Source organism: Nematolebias whitei, chromosome 6, assembly GCF_014905685.2.
Source record: "Nematolebias whitei isolate Nwh7 chromosome 6, NemWhi1, whole genome shotgun sequence".
In the NCBI taxonomy this organism is placed as follows: domain Eukaryota; kingdom Metazoa; phylum Chordata; class Actinopteri; order Cyprinodontiformes; family Rivulidae; genus Nematolebias; species Nematolebias whitei.
Window position 1 is genome coordinate 35572388 of NC_056503.1, and position 22183 is coordinate 35594570.

General features: G+C 39.2%; 1 protein-coding gene and 1 long non-coding RNA gene across 2 annotated transcripts in view; both read right to left on the reverse strand.

Moving 5' to 3' along the window:
• The window catches only part of vps26b (VPS26, retromer complex component B), a 440542-nt gene that overhangs the window by 181125 nt on the left and 237234 nt on the right, over positions 1–22183 (reverse strand). The gene's annotated exons all lie outside the window — the stretch shown is intronic.
• LOC119410695 lies at positions 7336–10804 on the reverse strand. Its single transcript, XR_005186865.1, has 3 exons — positions 10769–10804; positions 9398–9490; positions 7336–7596 (listed from the first exon to the last, which is right to left on the reverse strand). It is a non-coding gene; the product is annotated as an uncharacterized LOC119410695 (long non-coding RNA).

Here is a 22183-nt window from a genome sequence, read left to right on the forward strand (position 1 = left end):
CACACACACACACACACACACACACACACACACACACACACACACACGCACACACACACACACACACACACACAGAAAGAGACGTTTTTGTAACAAAGCCTTTATTGTTTGGTTTAAAAATGAACACTGGTGATAAACTACAATATACAGCCACACAGAAATGAGAGAAGCATGAACACACACACGAACACACACGCACTCACGCACCAACATAATGTTCCCAACTTTTGTCAAACACGCACATCATGGTGTCACGGCCAGAAAGAAAGAAAAGATACATTCAGTATTCTGCTGTACAACAATCCAATGTGCTTCTTCCCTTTTTACCTAAAAATATTTCTCCCACATCCATTTTATCAATATATCTGATCGCATCTTTTAAAAAATTACACCAAAAACGTCTTTGTACAGATCGAGGATGAGGGAAACCACAAGAAAAATGAAAAGAAACGAAGGTGAAACCATTCAAATGAAGTAGAAAAAGAACAGAAAGAGCTTGTGAAAAGGCAGATGGCAGGCCTTGACGCTTTCCCTTTTGTCTTCAGGTTTTCCAAACGCTGCCATGGCAACAGATTGATGGTTGGCAAAGGCAGGAATTCAGGGGAGGAGAGCGAGGAGGATGTCACGTAATCAGCTGCTGCCTATATGAGGTTCTGAGAAGACATGACAGAGAGAGTAATGAGCCGAGCGTTTGCGTTCAGATTACACCCAGAAACATCAAAGTTCTTCGACGGCGGAGACGAGACCGCGCCGAAGTCTTCACAACGTCAACGTTGGTTTGTTGGTGTGTCGATATTCATATTTGTTCTGTTCTCTTTCAAATCATAACTCAGGAGATTCTTCTTCACTGAGGACGGATCATCCTGAAGCCGTCACATCAGCAGATTAAACACCAAGAGGTGCAAAAATGTATATTTCCCCGGCTGATTAACGTGAAAATACATTCGATCATAAAAAACTTTACAGATACAACAGTTATGGTTCCTGGTTTCACCTGAAAGTGTTGAAATAAATGCTCCATTAAAAATAAACAACTTTTTTTTTTGCTGAATGACCTCCAAATTCTGTAAAACGAAGAAAAAATAAAACTGTTTCTCTCTAAAACTGTGCTACAGTTTAACCCTCCTGCTGTCCTTGTGGACTAAAAAATTGTTAGAATTTTGCTTCACTCTGAAGATTCTCATTAAAATATTTAGTTCAGGCAAAAACACTTTGCATTTAATATTTACTTTTAAGGTTTAAATAAACCAGTAAAGTATTTAAAAAGAGAAGAAATCCATTTGTTGCAGAAGTACTCGTAATTGTTTACTTTTACATAAACAGCAATGCTCTTAAAATCAGTGAATTATAGTGAATTTCCAGGTGTTTTGTTGTCAAAAACGGCTGAGTTCGACAAGAAAAACTAAAAGATGTGAGTCTGAAAAAGTCTGGAATAGAAAAATGAATATTGTAAATTAAACTCTTAAAATGAGAGCTTTACAAAAGCTGCACAACCCAAACAGTCTTGGTGGCTGACCGAGAACAACGAGAGGTTTGTGCAGAAATCACTAAACAAACAAAACTAAAGTTATTTCAGTCGACGTTTTTTGTTGCGTGCAGGAAATGTCCATATTTCCAGGTTTAAACGAGGCTGTTCGGACAAATAAATGAGCAGGCCACACCTAGATTCATCTTTTTTCCCCCCAGGTTTCTAATCATTCTTTTACTCTCCATAATAAATCTTCACAGATTTTAAATGCGGGTGTAAAAACTCGCTGATACAACCTGTATGTAAACAAGCTGAATATAAAACGCAAACGTTTAAACGCTGACGTGTGAATAAATTTACAAGCGCCATAACGTCTCGGCCTCTCCTGCAGTTTAAAGCCCACTGACTCAGGGTTTCACCGCAGGTTCTGCTCAGTATCAAATTCCTCAATCAATGCATGAAAAAAGTGTCAGAGTGGCTCCAAAGCATCCCCGCTGGTGCACCGAGCGATCGGAGTCTGCTCACAATTTAAGTGCAGTATCACCGAGCACACGTGCTCAGATTATTGATTGTAAAGTAAGAGAATGTCTCGAGCTGATATTGATGCCTGCGGGGCAAAAACAACCAAAACAGCCCCGTCAGAGGGTATTTCTGCTGCCCCTCATCGCTCCATGACGAGGGACAAATATAAAAAGAATTAAAGATAATGACCGGTCTAGTAATTAAACAGTAGTCTCTTCGCAGTTCAACTTTTGTGGATTCACTCTATCGCGGTTTGTGGAGTCAAATTTATTGAAAAAAAAAAAAATATATATATATACTTTAAAAAAAAAATTTAACTGTATTTGTAGTTCTGAAAAAATTAATGTCAAAAATAATAATAATTCGGACAGGTGCTGCCATTTTGTAGTTTTCTTTCAATAATTTTACACAGTATTGCCAGTCCTAACGAACGTCATTACTCACAAGGCAACAGTCCACTTCCCAGAATTCAACAGTGCTTCCAGCATGCTGCTATCTGCCAAAATGGAAGAAAGTTTAGATCCGATCTGTACCTGATTAAAAAGTTCGGTCCTTATTTGACAGCCACTTTTCCACAGCTCCTCTTCAGCACGGTTCGACTCGGCTCGGTACCTTTTTCCACTAGAACTTTTTTGTGGAACCGACCCCTTTTTTAGTCCCTTCTTCTCTGGGGTACCAAGCGAGCCGAGCCGGCACCAAAACGTGACGTCAGAACATCGTCGGTCACTGATTGGTCAGGGGGTGGAATCACTGGATCCTTGAGAAACGTGTCAAAACAAACGATCCGCCATTTGCAATTACTCGAGCTCGGAGCAGCGGCTGGACCTATTTTTAAGATTTTAAAAACAATAACGACAACACCGTGTTTAAAGCTGAAGTCCAGGCGTTTTTTGTGTTTGATGACCGAGCCTCACGTTCTCATAAAGGCCGGACTCCGAGCCGCGGCAGACGGGTGGACCGGGACAGGTCTGGGACAGAGGATGGAAATGATTTTTAAAAGCATTTTATGTATCAAAAAATTATGTATTTTTTATCAGTGATGATTAAAAGGTGGGGATCCTAACCCTCACGATAAACGAGGGACTAATGTACTCCATCAATCCCATTTTTAATCCCGTATTCATCAAATATCAACATTCAACACAAGAAGCAAAGATTTCAATAATAATAAATCTAATAAATGATGGTTCAAGGTTGAATAAAAAAATGAAGACACCTGAACTTTTTTTATTCTTGTATACTTAATTTTTAATACATTCACAGATTAGTGCAAACTCAGGGTGCAAATGAAATTGTAATATTGATAATGACAATTATGATAATGACAAATAATAAATTTTAAAGAAAGTTACTATAAGTTCAACAAAGTTCAGTCAGTTCACCTGGACAGTTTCTTTTTTTTGGTTGTTGTTGTTGAGTTGTTTCGTCCTTCATCCAAAGGACTTCTTCAGTCCCAGGAGCCATAACAAACTCAGTCCCACAAGCAGCACATCCACATAGTGGACCAACCAGTTTGATGGTGAAAAGATGGTTTCTGGGGCCCACCCACTCCCCCGTTGGCTCCTCTGAGGCAGCCAGAGTCAAAATGGTTAAAAAAAAATCAAAGGATGGATGAAGGACGAAACGTCTAAAAAAAAACAAACAAAAAAAACAAACAAAAAAAAAACTGTCCAGATGACCTGACTGAACTTTGTTGGATTTTCTTTCTGGATTATTGAGCATGAAGTTTGATGTTTTGAACCACTTTTAATATGGCTGTCTCAGAGGAGTCGACAGGGGAGAGGGCAGGCCCCAGAAACCATCTTATCATCGTCAATTGGTTGGTCCACTTAGTGGATGTGCTGCTTGTGGGACTGAATTTATTGTGGCTCCTTGGATTGACGAAGTCCTTTGGATGAAAGACGAAACATCTCAACAACAACAAAAAAAAAGAAACTGTCCAGATGACCTGACTGAACTTTGTTGGATTTTCTACCTGGCTAACTGAGCATGAACGTTGATGTATAAGTTATTGCCCACTGCAGTCCATTTCTCCAGATAGATTGTTTTTATTAGATGTAGACTTCCTGATTCTGGTTCTGAACGACATCACCTGGTCTCTGTGGGGTTATTGGACCGTACACCGGTAGATGCCACAGACTTAACTCCCTAGTAGATGGACGGCTGTAGTTTTTAAAAATTTTAATGATACCTTAAACTTCAACACCGCTGTAATCCTGTTAGGCAATATTTGCATACATCTACCGTAAGTTCTTTTCTACGCTACGTCAGGATATTTATTTTTAAAAGTGTCCACCAGCATTTCTGTTGGGTCAGAACGTGGGAAACTGAGAAAGTGCGATTAATTAATTAATTAAAATGTGTTATTTGTTTCTGTAATTAAATAATTTGATGTGTTAAAGTTTCAGCCCTACTTTAGACATATTTTAGACAAAGGACTAGAAGCCAGAAGTTGAAGCCACAATAGATGGCTGCCCCCTAGTGGCTGGCTGCAGTACCTTTTTAAGCCCCGCCCCTCCATGTTAATGAATGAGATACCTTTTGGACTAAAGACAACAACAAAAAAGGAATTTTTAGGTGTTATCTTTTTGTCGATTCATGAGGCACTTACCTTGCTTTTGTATGCTCAAATAAACATTTTTAAAAATGAATTTTGTTTTAATTATTTGAGATTTTAAAAAGTTTTGTGTTACACTGTGGCAGGTTGGGAGGGTGTGTAGGCAGAATGTTTATATCGATGAACAGACTCCGACAAACGCTGGTTTTAATAACAACATGACAGAAGAAAAAATCAAAACATTTTGGCTTCAGTTTCTGACAGTGGAAGTTAACGAGGTCGCTTCACTTATCTTTACGTATGCTGATCTTGGCTAAAGAGTCTCCAAAAACTTGTTTTTCTACACTGCTGACAGTGTCCTCTCAGTTGTGTCCATTTCCGCACACAAAGTTTGACGGCAACAGGAGACATATTCAAGAAAACGCAGACAGAACAGCTTAATGTATGCTGGTTTTTATAAAGCACAGAGTGACAGTGGTCATCCTCAGAACAGGCATGGTTTCAGAAAAGCTTCTTATCTTCTGTCCACATGAATTCAGAAAAAAAAAGTAAATTTTTTACCACCAAATCCCAATTGGTGTGTGGGCTGGAGGTGCACCGCCACAGAAAAATAAATATGTTTTTAATATGTGAAGAAGTGTGGACGTCATTCTAAAAACAAATGGTTTTTAGGTGCAGAATCATTTGATTGATTTAGTCTTTATCTATTTAAACACATTTTGCAATTATTGCTCTACAACAGCGGCCAGGCTAATTTAAAATTCCATATTTTATTTTTAATGGTTTCACCAGGGGCTGCAGACCTTTTCCTGTGTGCGTTAGGTGGCTGCTTTTTGGCCCTTGGCCACAATAAACGCCTGCCATTCAGTGTGTCAAACTGCCCTCAGTGGGTTGTTGGGTTGAGCGTAACGAACACCGAGCATCGTTCAGCAGCTCCCACCTGTCCGTTCAGACATCCCTCATCTCTCCTCTGGCCCGCAGCAGACGGTGGGGGAAGAACTCTTCCTCCGAGAGACCCGAAGCCTGACATCTGGACCTTGGACAGGATGTTCGGATGTCCGTGTGGGATTACGTTCTCATCTGCTTGTGACAAATAGATCGCTCAAAGTTACAGTTGTTTTTATGTAGGTCAAACTCATATTGAGGGGGCAGACAGAGAGCAGACCCCCCCCAAGAAGCACGATGATGACATCAGCTGCTCCTTTACAAACATCAAGAAGTTTAGATGTTTAAATAACAAACTATTACATTTTCTGCACCAGTAGAGTGTGAATATTGAATATACTGTAGCTAAAAAAATTTTTTGAAGCTGATAATCTTAAAGACACAAACCATTAGCTATAAAGTTTAAAAAAAAGGCAGAAATGTAGATGAAAGCTAAAAATAGCCAAAGGCTACCTAAAAGTTAACAGTACCAAAAGGCTAGTAAATTGCTAAAAATGGAAAAGTAGCTAAAAATTGAAAGTAGCAAATAATTTCCTAAAAGCAGCAAAAGGTTTGCTAAAAGCAAAAATAGCAAACAAATAGCTTAAAAGTCAAGTAGAAAAAGGTAGCTAAAAGTAGTTAAAGACTAGCAGAATTAAAAGGCTAGCTACAAGCTAGAAGTAGCAAAACATAGTCTAAAATGTAGAAGCATAATGGTCGCTAAATGAATCAAAATGTTAGTGTTAAGTATTATAGGTTAGCTAAACGCAAAAGGGGGAGTAAAAGCTAAAATTAATAAAAGGCTTGCTAAAAGTAGCAAAAGGCTAGCTAAAAGTATTGAAAGACGAGCTTTGAGCTAAATGCAACAAAAGGTTAACCAAAATCTAAAATAAATAATAATTATAAAATAATATTTTAAAGATAAGGTAGCAGAAGTAAAAGTCATAGCAAAAGGTCAGCTAAAAGTCTCAAAAGCTTAAAAGCTAAAATAATCAATAAGTTAGCTTAAACAATGAAATGGTTAGCTAAAAGTAGCAAAAGTCAAATTCAAAATTTTTTAAACTCTGGATAAAAGCTAAAACTAGCAAAAGACTGGCTAACAGCTAAAAAATGTAACGTTAAAAACTAAAAGTGGTAAAAGACAAAACAGAGCAAATCTGAAGAATTAGATTTGAAAGAACAATGTTTTTAAAAGAAGCAGTGGTGGGCATAGCTAACCAAAAAAGTTTTCTTCACTAACCCATATTCCACTAAATAAATTATTACCTTTGCTAACGCTAAACTGCTAACTGCTAAGACAACGGTCACTCAGTCTACGTTACACGTCTTTGTCTCCTTCCAGTTGAAGCTGCGTTGACCAATCACGTCTTGTCACATGTGCATGTCAGCCTAACAGACTCTTCAAGACACGCCCACAGCAGACAAGAACAAGCTTGTGAATTTTGTTAACGGACTTAAACTTGGCGAAACCTAATTTAGCAGAAGCTAGTTCCGCTAACAGTTTCCAAAGTTTGCGAAAATGCTAATACGCAAAATGAAAAATTAGCTCCGCTATTAGCAGATTAGCAGAACAGTGTCCAAATCAGCTGAAAGTTTTTTTTTTTTTTATATACAAATGGCTAAAATAGCAGTGTTTAGACTAAAAACTACAGTGTAAACACTGAATCAGTTTCCACATCAAACTGACGTCTCCTGAGCCTGGTTCTGCTAAAGGTTTCTTCCTCATGAGGGAGTTTTTTCTTTCCACTGTCGCCTTCATGATTCTCAAGCTGAGAGTCTGTGATGGAGTTAAATTCAAAGCAGTCTGCTCCTCTGATAAATGTTCATTTTTTATGTATATGAATGTTTCTGTTCAGTGCCCTGAGTTGACTTCTGTTGTGACTTGGTGCTATATAAATAAACTGAAGTGAACTGAATTGGACCGTATGAGGCCTTTTACCTTCTGATAACCATTTTGTTGGCGACCCCCTTTGGGAGGAGAAATGTTCTCTCCTCTTTGGAAGAGTGGGGTCGTCGCCACCCGCCTTTGGCTCGTTGTCTGTTGGTCTGCGGCTCAAAACATCCACAAAGAGCTGCAGGGAGTCATCATCCGTGGAGGAGGGGGGCGTCGGTGGAGGAGGGAGATCTGCATGTGATTCATCAAAGATGATTTGAAGAAAACACAAAGAAACATTCATCATAAAAGAAATCATCTTGACATTTTGGGGGGAAATGTGCTTATTCATATTATTGCTGGGAGTTAGATGAGAAGATATCCGCCTTGCGTTTGTGTTTAAAACATGAACACACAGCTTTGCATAAAGACCAGAACCAGTGGGGGACACTTTATGTGTCTCTGCCCTCGAGTGTGGCAGGCTGACTCTAAAGCACCCTGATTACCATGTTTTACCACGTTTGTTGCTTCAGAGGAAAAATGGAAGAGTAAAAACACACATTAGTCAGTTTCTAGATCATTTTGAGCCTGAAATATTTGGTCATTAGAGGAATCCTGTGGACACTGAATGATTTTGGAAAGAGTTAAGCACATAAATAACCAGCTATCTCTTTAATGATGACGTATTAAAATTAATATCTGCTACTAGAAGTTAATCCTATTCATTCAGTTTCAATACTCATCCCTGTCTGAACTTGAGTTTGGGGTGGGGGATAGCTTGTTTTACGTTGTTTTGCGTTGTTTCAGTCAGTCGTGGTGAAGACAGAGTTGAGTCGAAAGGCAAAGTTCTCAATTTACTGGTCTGTCTACGTTGCAACCCTCAACAGTGGTCATGAGGTTTGGATCATGACCAAAAGAAGAACCTGGATACAAGCGGCTGAAATGAGCTTCCTTTGCAGGGTGGCCGGGCTCAGCCTTTGAGCTAGGGTGAGGAGCTCCATCATCCGGAGGAGCTTGGAGTAGAGTCGCTGCTCCTCTACATCGAAAAGAGTCAGTTAAGGTGGTTCGGGCTTCTGGTTAGGATGCCTCCTGGACCCCTTTGGAGGGGTTCCTGGGCATTTCCCACTGGTAAGAGTTCCCGGGGTAGATTCAGACCTCACTGAAGGGATTGTGCATCTTCTCTGGCCTGGGAACACCTTAGGATCACCCAGGAGGTGCTGGAGAATGTCACTGGGGATAGGGAGGTATGGGTTTCTCTGCTAGACCTGTTGTCTCCACAACCCAAGTACAGACCTTTGATTTTATAGATATTAATGCTCATGTTCAAACTCAGTGCATTGCAAGGCATTGGAGTCTAGGTGTATTCTTAACTCATACCGGTTCTTGGACATCTAATCTACTTTTATTTGTCAGTGAAGTATTTTTGTTACTATCATTGACTAAGGCCTCTTTATCCCAAAAAAATATATAATTAGAAATTATTCTTAAATTTGATGTTTCATCTTTGCATTCACTTTCATCCTCTGTTGATATTCTACCAATATATTCTACAGTAGCTACAGGAAGTGACTGTGTTTGGACACTTGGTGCCTGATTTTACACATGCACATTGATACCTGTGATAAAAGATACGTGGTAGAAGATGGGGATGATTTTTTTTATTTTTTATTTATTTTTATTATCTCCCACGGCCAAAACGTGAACGGTGGGCCCTTTCGTTTTTGTTTGTGACCAAAATGTCTCATGAATCAAAGGAGAAAAGCTCGACATCTCATACCACATTATTTTCTAGATTTAACTAAAGCTGCATGTTCTCCTGTTATTTGCTTGCTGACTTTTTCATTTACTTGAGCCTCGTTTGAAATGAAAGTCTAAAAATCACCAAAGTTATATCACATTAATCAAAATGATGAATCCGTGAAACTTCAAAGCAATCTATTGTGGTTGTCTGAGTAAAAACTACACTTATGTGCTACTGAATGGTTAAAAATGGTCAAAAACAGTCCTATTCTTGTTCTCTGCTCTAAAACAACAGGGCCACAGTGGAGTGTACCTGCATCTCTGTGCCTCTCTCTTCTGTTTGGTCCGTCTTTAGGGGCTCGTTTCTTCCCTCTGGACCTATGAGCTGCAGGGCTTGACCCTGCAGCTGCAGCAGGAGATTGTCCCAATTAGAAAACATGAACATTTACTGAAAATAATAAAATAAACACCGAGGCCTATTTTAAATGAAAGATAAACTTGATGTTTATGGACAAATACTTTCTGTTGTGTAGCTTCACAAACCAGACAAGAAAACAGTCATTTTTGAGAAACTTTAGTGTAAACTCTGAACACTAAATGACATTAACTCTCTAAAAGAAGAGAAGCAAACACTAGCTAAAAGCTAAATGTAAAATGGCTATCTAAAAATAGAAGTATCAAAATGGTAGCTAGAAGCTAAAAGCAAAAGACTAAATAAAACCTTAATGTAGGAAATTGCTAGTGTAAGTTAAAAGTAGAAAATGTTAAAGTAGGCCCAGTTAAAAGTTTAAATTAGCTAAATACTAGCTAAGAAACTAAAGTTAACTAAAACTATTAAAAGGTTAGCAAAAAGTCAAAAGTATGTCAAGGCAAATTACAAGGTCAAAGTAGTAAAATGGTAGCTACAAGCTAAAAGTAGCAAAAGGCTTGGTAATACATACAAAGTACAAATGACAAATTTCAAGCAGCATAGGGCTATTGTAAAAAAACAAAAGAAAAGCCAAAGGCTAAAGTTGCAAAAGGCCCAGCTAAAAGCTAAATTTAGGAAAATACTAGCTAAAAGCTAAAAGTAGCAAAGAGATAGATAAAAGTAATAAAGAATAACAGCTAAAGTTAAATGTAGCAAGATGCTAAAATTGAAAAAAAAATAGCTAAAAGCTAAAGTACCACAATGTCTCACTTTATGGTAAAATTTGCAACAAATTAGCTAAAAGGTAAAAGTAGTAGGACACTAGATAAAAACTAGAAGCAATAAAATGCTGTCTATAAGCTAATAGTAGCAGAGCAATAGCTACAAGCTAAAAGTAACAGAAGGCTAGATACAATCTAGAAGCAACGTAAGAGTCGTTGAAAACTAAAAGTATTAAAAAAGACAAAAATAGAGCAAATTTGCTGAATCAAATTTCAAAGAAGAACGTGAAAAACATTTAGATGTTTTTCTACAGGGAAAATTAAACATTGTGAAAAGTATAAAATTGCAAAAGCAGAAAGTTGAAGCACACATTTCCTGGATGAGCTGAAGGTTTTGATAAATTAAATGTGAAAATAGCACAAAATTTGCAAAGGTAGTTCAATCATAGACCCCCCCCCCCCCCAATATGAACTCTGAATCAGCCTTCAGATTACTACAAATGAAACGGTGTCTCTGTGGGTCTGTTCGGATGAGGGACACTTTCAAACTGACCTTTTCTGAGGTTTTCTCCCCTGAAGTTATCTCCCCAGTGGCCTGAGTTGTATAAACCACTGGCATCCAGGGCCATGATGTTGGTGAACAGATCAGGGTTGGACCGGGACACCTGGGATCCCAAGTGTTGACGGGCCAGGAGGTCAAAGTGCTGAAGACGTGGACCGTCGCTGGGTTTGGGCGAGTCTCGTTGTGGGGAAGACAGTTTAGTTATGAAGGAAAGCTCCTCCGGTTTGGTGGCCAGGCTCGAGACCTCCTCTCTGGACGTGTCCATCAGGTAGGTTCTGGCTGGCAGTGGGGGACACCAGTCATCGTCCTCCTCCTCAGAGCTAAAGGTCATGAAAGCAGAATGGGCGTAAACTTTTCAGGGAAAGTGCAGCAGAGCTGTTACCACCATGCTTTAATCCAAATATAACAATGAAAATACTGTTACTACTTTAACAGCACATATTGAGTTGTATAATATTGTAAAACCATATTATAATTGTTTTGTTGCCTGTGTGTAGGTGTTTATTTGTACTCAGCATTAGAAAAATATACAATGAGCCAAACTAACTTCTTGCACAAGCTCTGTTCTTCAAAAGGCTGCTGACTCAACTCTGCCCATGTTTTAATGTTTTAATCCATCTTTCAGGAAATATTCATTGGCTGTCCCTCTACAACTAATTCACTTGAAGTCAGTCCTTAACAAACTGATCACTACATCCAACCGACCATAGAAAACACAAAAATGGCTACAACTCTGTCACTTTCACAGGTTTTGAGCTAAAGCTTGATGCGGTGGTGACTGAGTCAGTCACAGAACATCAGCATGGTATATAATAACATTATATCACAGGTTGGACTACAACAGCTACAACTACATCATTTCTTTAAAATAAAAGCTCTTAAGACTAATTTATACTCAGCAAGACATCAAGAAAATTGTTCTTGTGACAAAAAAGACATCTTTTGGTTCTTGCGCAGCCTCTGAGAACTTGTTCTGTGCACAAGCTCCTTGCAGAACTTTTTTCCCGCAGTGGCAAGTCCTCTGTTGTCATTTCTGCTCTGCTGCAGCTCTACAGCTGTTCCAGGAAAACTTACAAAGGTAGTTAAATAAATCTTATGAAGATAATCAAAGAACTCGTAGAAGGAGACAGATCAGAAACAAGTGGTTTTCCGTGGCTGTGCTATCCAGCTGGACTAGGGACACGTTCCCACATCATCTGTTGGAAATGACGATGGTCTTTTCATGCCAAATTTGCAAAATCGCTCTCTCCTCGGTTAACAACAGAAATAGCTGATCTTTCTCCTCCAACTCCTCCATTATCAACTGAAAATAAACATCCATTCTTAAAACCGTGCCATTTGTGTTGTTTCTATTTGTGTGCAACATGCCCTGCAGTAAGAGGGTGTTCTCATTAAGTTCAAGTTCAACTCAATGTCATTCACATCACATGTGGTACATGAGGTGGAATGAAATTATGTCCTCGGGGTCCCAGTTACACACAATAGCTAAAATATAAAGTATAAAAAGAAACAGTATATAAGGATCTAAGATATAAAGTACACTAAGATATACGCCAAATGAACGCCAAACGGTACACCAAAAGATCCAAGATATACGCTAATCACTAATAATGTAAAATAATACAGAGTAACAACAGCAGCCTGAACATGAGTCCGTGGTGAGCAGATGGGTACGAATGAATACTGCAGCATGAGATAATCAGCAGCATGAAAGCAGCAGCATGGATAATCAGCAGCACAGATGTCACATATCACCAATTACGGTTTCTCTTTAGAGAAGATAATGTGCAAGAGGAAAAGAACGTCTTGTAACCATGGCAGTGAGTGATGTGTGAGTTAGCTGTGCTGCTGATTATCCATGTTGCTGATCTTTTGCCTTTATGCTGCTGTTTTCATTTCCACCTGCTCACTACAGACTCGTGCTCGGGCTGCTGTTAATATACCATATTATTTTACATTATTAGTGTTTAGTGTATATCTTAGATCTTTAGCGTACCGTTTTGCATTCATTTTGCATTCGTTTAGTGTATATCTTAGATCTTTAGCGTACCGTTTAGCATTCATTTAGCATTCATTTAGCAGATCTTTAGCGTACCGTTTAGCATTCATTTAGCATTCATTTAGTGTATATCTTAGATCTTTAGCGTACCATTTAGCATTCATTTAGCATTCATTTAGCAGATCTTTAGCGTACCGTTTTGCATTCATTTAGCATTCATTTAGTGTATATCTTAGATCTTTAGCGTACCATTTAGCATTCATTTAGAATTCATTTAGCAGATCTTTAGCGTACCGTTTAGCATTCATTTAGCATATATCTTAGATCTTTAGCGTACCGTTTAGCGTACAGTTTAGCGTACCGTTTAGCATTCATTTAGCATTCGTTTAGTGTATATCTTAGATCTTTAGCGTACCGTTTAGCATTCATTTAGCATTCATTTAGTGTATTTCTTAGATCTTTAGCGTACCGTTTAGCATTCATTTAGCATTCGTTTAGTGTATATTTTAGCACATATCTTAGAATCTTATATACAGTTTCTTTTTATACTTTATATTTTTGCTTTTTTTGGTTTGTAACTGGGACCTTGTGTACACAATTTCATTCCATCTCATGTACCACATGTGATGCAAATGACAAAGAACCTTGAACCTTAAGAACAGATGTTTTACGTCTTGTTAAATATGTACCAACCTTAAGTCTGAAAGTCTGGATAACATGGATTCCTTGAAAGAATGCTCGTTCTCTACTTATTCACTTAATTTTTGCCAGAATCAGTCAAACTTTTTCTCCCGACTAATCAGTTTTTAGAACCAATGAACTCAGCAGACACCTCCTGCTTTGCTTTATGGGACACCTGGGTTGACGTGTTCCTCTGCGTGATTGTTAAACAGTGTCCTGCGTCTGAGCGATGGAGCAGAAGTAGTGTTTGACCTTTTATAGGAAGAGCAGAACAATATGTGCAGCCAAAAGAAATTAATGATTCACCGAAGGCTTGACCTTCAGAATACATACTGTTGCATTTTTGTGTGTGTTACTGTGTACTCACCGGGAATAGGTTTTACACTAAATGCCACTACGTGAGACATCTGGTGAATCCTGGTGCCTTGTTCTGTTTAATTTGACCCGATTTCACACAATGTCCAAAACAATAACTAGAGGGGATGTTCGTGTTTATGGAGAAAATAATTCAACTAGATGGCAACACGCCCAAAATGACAAATAATTTTCAACATGTTCACGGAAAAACTTCTGGAAAGCTGTACAGTTTAAAAAATAAAGGCCCAGCACTCCTTGAAGAAATGCAAATTTTCCCGCAGTGTATCATATCTTGAAAAGGGACTGTGTTTTAGTTTTTTTGTTCAAATCTGAACAAAATTATGAGAACAGTAGACTCTCGTTTATCGCGGTGGATCCGTACCCTGAAACCCCGCAATAAGTGAAAAACCGCAAAGTAGGGATAGTAGTACTAGTAAGTAGTAATTTATTTTAGTATATATATGTGTGTGTATATATATATAGGCGTTTTAAACCCTTCCCACACTCTTGCAACATTCTAAACAATGTTTCTAAACTCTAAACGCTCTAAAAAACACAGAATGTCATGATTTCAGCTCCCTGCCTCTGCTGCTCTCAGTCACCTGCAAGCGCTCTTGGCCACGCCCACTTCTTCGCTCTGCACTGAGAACAGCTGATCAGCTACAGGAGGACGCTTATCCTGCAGTGTGGGCTGCACAGAGGTGCAGCAGGTGCTACATAATTTAAAATAATTTATTTTAAATTAAAAAAATCCATGCCGATCATGCAGCTCATCCAACAATCAGCCAATTGTGCATCATGTTCAAATTCTATTTTGAAAAACCGCGATATAGCGAGCCCACGATAAACGAACCGCGATAGAACGAGGGATCACTATACACCCGATATTGTGAGATATTGCGTAAATACAAATCTAAATCTACTACAATACTAAACTTCAGTTCCATACGTTTTTTGTTTTCCTACTTTCAGTTGGCTCGGTGGTCAGTGCCACGGCCTCGTAACCTCAAGGCTGCGGGTTAGAGTCCAGAATGCTTCATGAAGAGTGTCAGGTTTAAAACAGTTGCCATATCTTTCATGTGATTTCTCTTCCCTGAAGAAGGGAGCAGCCGAAAGAATGACAACAATGTTCAGCTGGCTGTGGCAGCCATCTTGAATTGGCCTGACTCCAAAGGTTGTTCAGTTGTAGGTGTACACACACAATTACTTTCTGAGAGAATTGTTATCCTTCAAAAATCCAATAAAGCAGAATGTTTGAAGAACTGAATTTTTTTTAAAATCAGTCAAATGTCAGAGTCAGAGTCAGTTTCTTTATTGTTGTTTGTACCACATGTGTTACATGTGGTGGAACAAAATTATGTACACAGGGTCCTAGTTACATCCAACAATAAAATGTAAAAGACAAACAGTAATAAGATCCAAGATATGAACTAAGAAAACGACTAATAGCATAAAAACAATAAAAACAATACGCCGAACAGCAGCACAAATGTTTAGGATTCCAAGAGATGAACCAACAAACCACCACAGCTTTCTATAAAGAAACGATCCTGCACGCTTATAGATGTAACATTAAATCAGTTCAAGCAAAGAAAAAAGAAAAGGGCACTAGGCGTACAGAGAACAGGATCCACCTCCTTGATTTCTGTTGTCATTTTACCGCCATCAGGGCTAATTTAATGACGGACATGTCACTGAAAATGGAAAGTACTAATTCCGCCTGTCAGACGGAGGCTAATGTCTTTACAAAAGACATGGCGCAGTTGGAACAGCCTTCCGATCCGTCCCCGTTATGTCCGCAATCTAATGTGTCAGAACTGGTTAGAGGACATGCTTCCCTCCGCAGTCCCAATGCCCGATCCGCTCCCTGCCTGTAGAGACGATGGTGAACAAACTCCCCAGACTCTAAACTTCACTCAAGTTTTGTTCAACAGCCCTGGCAGCGTTACAGGACTGCTCTGATGTCCAGTTGCTCTAACCCCTGCTGTCAGGAGAATGAAGCCAGAGGCCTTTGTGCTAATGATAAAGACAAAACGTTTTTTATTCTTGGAGATGGAAGGGCAAGGTTCAATTTACAGAAGAGGAACAGAGGATTTGACTCCCCCTACCCCTAACCTCGGCTTGGACCAGAAAGATACTAGAAATGAGGCTTTTGCTTAAAGTACGTGTCTGCAATGGACAATAAAGTCCTAGATTGTCTCTGTAGAAAGCCTCACCTGTGCTGCGCCTCTTCTTTGTTTGACTTCCCCCGACCTCTGTCTCTGTTGGGAGGAAGAGGCAGAGACAAAACATCCGCCCAGGTGAGAGGAGCCGACTTGGGCGAGGACCCCGGAGACGACTGCTGTGCCAGTTTGTCTGAAAATGTAATAAATGGTGTCACAGATTTGGACTTGGTGAGGTCTTTATAGTTTGTTTTATATTTTTCAGGGTAGCTGCCCTGCTTCTCTGCCCTTCTCTGCACCTGATTCCACATCATAAATCAAGATTTTATTTCTACACACACAGATACGTACAAATGTACACCTACAGACTAACTTGTGGCTGCGTTGTGAAATTTAACAAGAATTTAACAAGACTAACACTTAAAAACAATTATTTGTTTGCTCGAAATTATAGAAAAGGCGTGTCTCAGTCTAACTTCTGCTTAATAAATGCATTTTAACGGTCAATTCATCTGTATTTCAAAAGCCACTTTGCATAAGTATGCACGCGCAGAGGGACAAGTCGCTGTGCATTTCTTCGAAATTTAACAAGATGAACACCTAAAAACAATTATTTGTTTGCTCGACTTTAAGTAAAGGTGTGTCTTAGTCTAACGTTTGCTTAATAAAAGGACTTTAACTGTCAAATAAGTGGTATTTCAAAAGCATTCGCTGCCTCGGTGCTCCAGGAGTGCGCAGACAGGGAGGAAAAAATAAGGAGCAATGCTTTCTTTAAAACTTAACAAGAAAAGCACCTAAAACAATTATTTGTTTGCTCAAAATTATAGCAAAGGTTTGTCTCAGTTGAACTTTTACTTAATAAATGCACTTTAATGGTCAAATTAGCTGCATTTTGCCGGGGCGGTGCAGCCAAATGAAACTGGTTTGACGGTTGCTCCAAGCAGCGAGCAGAACGAAGGTGGAAGTCTATGGCAAGCTGACTGTGTCATTAATAGCTGGTGAAGATTCTCAGTCATTCAGGACATGGTAAATTCAAAAAAGTTCAAGCCAAAAATAATACAGTATAAACTAAAGTATAATAAATAAAGTTCAGTAGTTTTTGTTTTGAACTATTTTGAATTTGTCATTATAACCACGTTTACCTATTACATGATACAGTGGCATGCCATACTCCGCTGGTAGTATTAAAATGGTAATGTTCAATATTTTCAGTCAGAATGAATTAAAACAATCATATCTCAGCCAAAAATTGGTTTATAAATATGGGAAAAATCCATAAATACATCACTTTGGAATATAAGTCGCAGAGCATGCAAATTAAATTGGTTGCTTTAGAAAAGAAAAATGGGTACAAAAAGTCATTTGTTCCCTCTGCGGCTATTTAAATGCAGCCTCACATAACAAACCACTGTCTGCTGGGATGTTTCCATATTTTAATGTATTGTGTATTTTAGAATGGTTTTAACTGAATGTTTTTAATTGATTTAGCAAAGCTTTTTAAAGTTTAAAAAAATTTTTTTTTATCATATTTTTATGTTGTGTTGTTTTTATGAGCCAGATGTCAAAGACAAATCTCCATGTCATTGAATATTATGGACAATAAAGTTGAATTGATGATTGATTGATTGATTATGCAAAAAACACGACATATAGGGTGAAAAATACGGTACTAAATTTCTCCTCACCCTAAACCTAAAGCAGAAACGCTTGGCCAGTGTACGTGCTGAATCTGTTGAAACAAAACGCTGCATTTTAAAACCCAACTCTCTCCCTCTGTGAGTGAAGGACGCTCTCTTTTGTTGACCTTTTGGTCTTCAAAACCACCTCGAGTTTTTCAAAAGACGCGCAGATCCACTGAGCTTCAGAAAGCCTTCACACATTAAATCAAACCAGGCAAAAAAATTAGGACAACGCATCGCAAGGATGAACACATATTGCGTTTCTATTCTTAATATAAAACTAAATTATTTTATTTTATGCCTCTTTTGATATAAAACTATGACTCATTTAAGCAGAAAAAGACTGTTTAACCGAAAGTAGCAACCAGTATTGGATCCATAAATAAAAGACAACTTTAAACTGCTCCATGTCACAAAAAAACCAAAACAATTTGTTCCTATTTCTTAAGCTGAATCTACTAAAAACTACCAACAATCAAAAATGGTCTGTACACAACAGATGGATGAACTGAAGGATGCTACATCCCTCAGTGTCCCCTGTTTCCTCCCTCCCAGATTCACCCGTCGCCGTGTGTTTTCCATTCCTGCCAGTCTTCTTTTGCTTTTCACTTGTCCGGTTTGCTTGAATTTTTCAAGAACACACCGTGTTGAGATGTGCCAAGGTTTCAGCAAACAGGACTGGACTGAAAACTGAATAAAAAAAACAACCAGTGCCTAAAAGAAAAAAAAATTGGCAGGTCCTCAGAAAATCCAGAGAACTTTTGCTCGAAAACCCTCCAAAATATGACAAGAAAGTTCGACTCCTTGGAGGCAAAATATTAATACCTGAGCAGTGGCTGAGGAAAGTTGAGGTATGATGGTGTTTTTTGAACATGCAAACTAAAACTGCATTTTTAGTTGGTACAACTCAATAATTTTGTTATAAACAAATGAAAGAAGTCCAAGATCATAATACAACATTTTACCCCATTTAATGAATTTGTTAACATAAAAACATTTGATGTGAGACTTTATTTATTTGTTCTTATGGTTAAAAAGAGGCCTAAAGTTAAATGGATTAAAAAAACAGCTTAGAGGACATTGGCAGATTTCACCTGATTCCTGAAAATCCTGATTCCTGAAAACCACGACAAACCTGCCATTATTCTTTGAGTGAAAACTGGTCCCACATATTTCTGAACATGTTCATAACTCAAGCAACAAAACTGCGCACCTCTACGACTCGAGCACGACTGGAACCTGAGAACCACCACAAACAGTATGAGCCATGGTGTCAAAAGCATTTTAATGTGGGGGGTCACACTGGTGGGTGGGTCTGGGTGTCCTCTCCCAGAAATGTTTGAATAAAGTAGAAGCCATTTCCTGCATTCTGGTGTATTTTACCGGGTTGTTAAACATCTATGTTTACCTACATTTGTAAACACTTGATTCAATAACTGTTTGAGAGAGCACGGCACAACAAGACAAGAAGCCTGACCAACAGCTCTCCTTGTGTGAATAGAGCACACTTCGCTTCTCTTGTGCATCCTAACCCCCCACGGTCAACAACTGCCTGCACTAGCGTGCAACACAGAGGTGTCTCCCCTTCCTCCCACCACACCGTCCACAAAAAAAACCCCTCAGAGATGAGCACCCTGTCAAGCCAAGTGATCCAGGGGAAACACTGCATGGGGTGCAGTGAGTTGTTGTAGGAAACCAGGAAAACCCAGAGAGGATTTTTAGTGGTTTGAGTATTCTCCTATTAAATCAAGTGAAATGGGTTAGTTCACAAAGAAATAGAAACAGTGCAGGGTGAACTAATATTTCATAGTAAATGTGTGTGTGTGTGTGTGTGTGTGTGTGTGTGTGTGTGGGGGGGGGGGGTCCAAATGAATACCGTTTAAATGTGAGGGGGACACGTCCCTTTCACATATAGTTTTTGCGACACCTATGGTTGGGAGACTATTTGGAGATTTCCCTACAGATGCTGTTCGTCAACTAGTGAGTGAGATTCTGGTTTAAAGACTCAAATTAAAGAAAGTGAGATGCTTCCATTATAATGCTTGTAAGAATAGAAAACACAGAGCAATGTATGAAGAAATGTAGGAGATAATGTTCCATAATTCATCGCCATGATCATTTACTGTCACACAGGATTTAACTTTATGGAATTCTTTCAGATAGGAACGTGAGGGCGATCAGCCTGTTCCGTTCCACCCTATTTTGTTTGTTTTTATTTTAAGATGCTGAGTTTTGTTTACAGTCGTCTTCAGAGCCTTGTCTGTTGCTCATGGTTTGAAATAAAATGAGAAACTTACCGCAGCTCTTCTTGGTGTACTGGAGCTTGGCGTATTCAGACCCTGACTGACCAGACTGGATGGTCCACCGGTCCAGATCCTGCTCCAGACCCACGAGCCCACCGTTTGCCAGTACTGGGTTGCTGCTGTATGGGTCTGGACCCTGGTTGTAGGACACACTGGAGTAGGTGTCGTAGTACGCCAGCAGGTCGTCCCCAGCCGTTGTGTTGATGGTGCTGTAAATGGGGCTGTCGTTGGACACCGTGCTGCGTTTCTCCGTCTGGTTTGGGTAGTTGATGATCCCGACAGCTGGGCGGTAAAGGACTGTGTTACATTATCAACTCAACCATGTGTTCAGTAACATGCATCATCTGTGAGCTCTTTTTACAGTTGTAATATCGGTCCGTGTCCAGCTTTCCGGAGCAGCAGCTGACTAGATCTTTGCTGTTGTGAGGGAGGTTTGGAGTGGGCCACGACTCTGCCAGCCAGGGGTAATGTCCCATGTTTGACCCCAACAAGGCAGGCCTTAGAAGACAGGTGAGAGAATGCGTCACTGTTTCTATCAAATACAGCGCAGCACCGATCACTTTAACCAAACCTTTACGTGACACTTCAGATCTTTTGATGTGAGGCTCTGTGAGAAGTTTCAACAATTATTTTTGTAGTTATTTAAACATCATCAGTTCTTAACACTGCCGTCAAAATCGCATCACACAGTTATTTAGTTATTTAAAATGTATTTAAAAAAAATACTTAAAATAGGTTTCTTGTGTGCATGAAAAGCTATTTGGTGCATACTGGGTAATCTTCTCCAAATGTCCTTGAACTCAGACTACTATAGAATGTGGCTTTGTCCATCCATTTTCTTTACTGTTTATCAGCAGCCACTGTGCAAGAGGCGGGGGACACCCTGGACAGGTCGCATGTCCACTATAGGGACGCATGGAGACAAATGTCCATTCATAGTCACCCGCTCCTAGGGACAATGTAGTTTCCAACTAGCCTAACGTGCAGTTTTTTGTCCATTGGGAGGAAACTGGAGATTGGAGAAAACCCACATATGCACAAAGAGAACATGTTCAGGCCATAAGGCCATCCTGAGAGATTTTTGCTGGGAGGCAACAGTTCTAAGTACAGCGCCGACATACCGCCCTGACATTGGCCTCAGAAGAAAATAAATATCCACCTTCCTAAAAACACCAAATATACCCGATGACGTCATCCAAAAACTCAGTCAAGATAAGGTAAATTGATGACATTAACTCTGAAAAGCTCGACTATAATGCATTAATTGGCAAGTCAGAGATCAAAATGTAGCTTAGTTAAATCTCGTATTTTACCAAAAACACAGATGCTTAATTGAACTGAATATTCTCTTGTGCGTGAGACAAACTATTTGGTGAGTCTGAAATGTTACTGGGCAAGTATCAGAATATTTTCTAGTGCTTACGAGAACTGTATTTAAAATATTTTTTTCAACAACGTCTCATTGGGGCTCTGCAGTTCTAAAACACCTTAAAGGTGGTATTTGTCACCACATGGGTTCAGGAATAGACGGACATTTGTAGCTTGGATTAGTTAGGTTGTTTTCAGATACTTGTATCTCTTCATGTTCTATTGACACATTAAAGCTGCAGACCGAGTGTTCTCTTGTTGGAACATGAATCCAGCAGGAACTGTTTTTATGGAACAAGAGTCACATGAGCTTTTTTGTAAGCATGAAGCTAAAGCTAAATGTGTTAGAAAACTGAATGTTTAAGCGTACAGCAGCAAGATATGAGTGACGAGAATCAGCACGAGTCAACATATGAAAAAAGATTATCTCAAGCTTTAATATTTTTTAACAAGGCCTATACAGTAGTCCCTCGCTACTTTGCGGTTCATTTTTCGTGGACTCACTGTATCGCGGTTTTTCAAAGTGAGATTGGACATGACACACAACTGGCTGATTGATGGATGAGCCGAACAATCGACATGTACTTTTTATTTTAAATTAATTATATTAAATTATTTAGCATCTGCTGCACCTTTGTGCAGCCCACAGTGCAGGATAAGCTTCCTCCTGCAGCTGATCAGCTGATGTCAGTGCAGAGTGGAGAAGTGGGCGTGGCCGAGAGCTGAATCATGACATTCTGTGCTCTTTTAGAGATTTAGAGTTTTAGAGATAGAGAGTTTAGAGATTTAGAGTTTTAGAGATAGAGAGTTTAGAGATTTAGAGTTTTAGAGATAGAGAGTTTAGAGATTTAGAGTTT